This window comes from Polistes canadensis, unplaced genomic scaffold (assembly GCF_001313835.1).
Source record: "Polistes canadensis isolate GaletaPanama2010 unplaced genomic scaffold, ASM131383v1 scaffold_228, whole genome shotgun sequence".
NCBI classification, from domain to species: domain Eukaryota; kingdom Metazoa; phylum Arthropoda; class Insecta; order Hymenoptera; family Vespidae; genus Polistes; species Polistes canadensis.
In genome coordinates this window covers 204002-206107 of record NW_014569775.1, presented here as the reverse complement: position 1 = coordinate 206107, position 2106 = coordinate 204002, and the positions used below count along the sequence as shown (strand labels likewise).

The window sequence follows — 2106 nt, the reverse complement described above, 5'->3', positions numbered from 1 at the left end:
AATGTATTTTTCTTTTCTTTTAACTATCATATTAAGGATATAAAAAAAATGAATGTGGTCCATTTTATTCATTACAAAATATTCATAGTTGAATATTTTTTAAACCAGAACGATAATTTAAAATAACTTTAAACAAAGCATGGCACGACTATTTATGTATCTTCTTACAGATACATTTTTAAAAGATTATTTTTAATTTTCTACAATTCATTTTATGTAATACAAATTCTCAGATAATAATAGAAATCGAACTTCGGTAAATTAATATAAGTATAAAAAAATATCAATTTTTATTGTAGGTACTATTAAAAAGCAATAAATATATAGAAAAAGGGATACTCTACAAACATCTTAAGCCCTGGCTTTCTTATGGATTACTTATTAGCGGCGGTAAGCAATTTAAAATACTAACAAGAATAACATATACAATATATCTCAAATAAAGATGCCTAAGTAATAAAGTAAAATCGTGTTTAATATAAACACTTCTTTATTTGTCTATGCCTTGCAAAGGACAATCTATTTTTCTTCTATTTTTCCAACACTTCCGTCTTTCTTACTGACAATTGGCGTATTTTATTTTCCTTCACTCTAACGCATATTTCGAGAAAGTTCGATCGGTAAATTATTATTAATATAAACTGGTTCGATAAAGGTAAAACTAATTCCAGGGCGCTTATTTATTATTATACTAGTGTGAGCTAAATGTTGTTACATTATCGACCAACTGATAATGTTTTTTAGTACTCTTAACGTTCATAAATATATACATACTAACAATTGAACACCATATACCATATAAATCTTGTATACACCTTTACAATAAAAAGAGAATGAAACGCAATTTGTCACCTGATGCTTTTCAATATATTTAATAATATTTTTAATATAACTTAATATTTGACAGGTAAAAAATGGCAAATACGAAGAAAGATGTTAACTTCTGCATTTCACTTCAATATCCTTAAACATAACATTACTAATTTAAATAAGGAATCACAAAATCTCGTCGAATCTCTTAAAAAGGAGGCAGATGGAAATCCTATTGTCAAAGATTTACGAACATTTATCAGCAAGTACACTCTCAACGCAATATGCCGTTAGTGAAAAAACAACATTTTCTGTATATGTAATTAATAATATTACCAATAAATTTTATTTTTGAGTCTTCTTTGCAGAAACAGCTTTGGGTACCCAATTGACAGGAAAAAACGAGCTGGAATCGGAATATCGTAATGCTGTTCATGTTTATAACAGAATTGTGATATATAGGTAATTCATTAAAATTTCGTTAAAAAAAGAAGTCAATATAATAAAGAATATGATTCATTTTTTATTAGAATATTAAGACCTTGGTGCTTTTTCGATAGTATTTTTGCATTAACACCACTCGGTAGAGTACAAAAAGAAGCGTTGAAAACGTTGCACAATTTTTCGAGAAATGTACGTATTTCGTAATAATCATTTATATCTACGTTTTTTTAAAATTTCTAGATAAGGAATGTGTTACATTTATTTCAGATTATTGCGGAAAGGAAACGTTTTCATAAACAAACTAATGGGAAATATTTGCTAATCAATAAGAATATTGAAAAGGATGACGTTTCTTATAATGATCCGGAGAAGGACGATGAGTGTATTCAAATTTTTTAAATAAAAATAAAGTTATTTGAAGAATCAAGGTCACTAGAATTTTTATGTTACAGATTTGCAGTCCAAGGAAAGATTTTCTATGCTAGATTTGCTCATAGCCGCATCTTGGAATGATAATCAAATAGATGACGAAGGAATTCGTGAAGAAGTTGATACTTTTATGTTTGAAGTATGTTCTTGTAAATGTATAAATTTAGAAAACAAAAGTAGAAAAATATTTGATGAAATAAAATTTTCTAGGGTCACGACACTACTGCAAGTGCACTAACTTTTGCTTTGAGTCTTTTTGCTAAGCACAAAGATGTCCAGGTAATACATTATTAAAAAATGAATCGTTGAATTGTTTCGTTAATTTTAATAATTTGTTTTTAATACTAATGAATAATGATATTAACTTTAAATAAAAAGTTTTATCGGTACTCGAATTCGATCAAAATTTATTAAAATTTACAA

At 26.8% G+C, this 2106-nt stretch overlaps 1 protein-coding gene across 1 annotated transcript in view; it reads left to right on the top strand.

Annotated features, from left to right (window-relative positions):
* The window catches only part of LOC106790280 (cytochrome P450 4C1-like), a gene marked incomplete in the record, with an annotated part of 6492 nt that overhangs the window by 3130 nt on the left and 1256 nt on the right, over nt 1-2106 (top strand).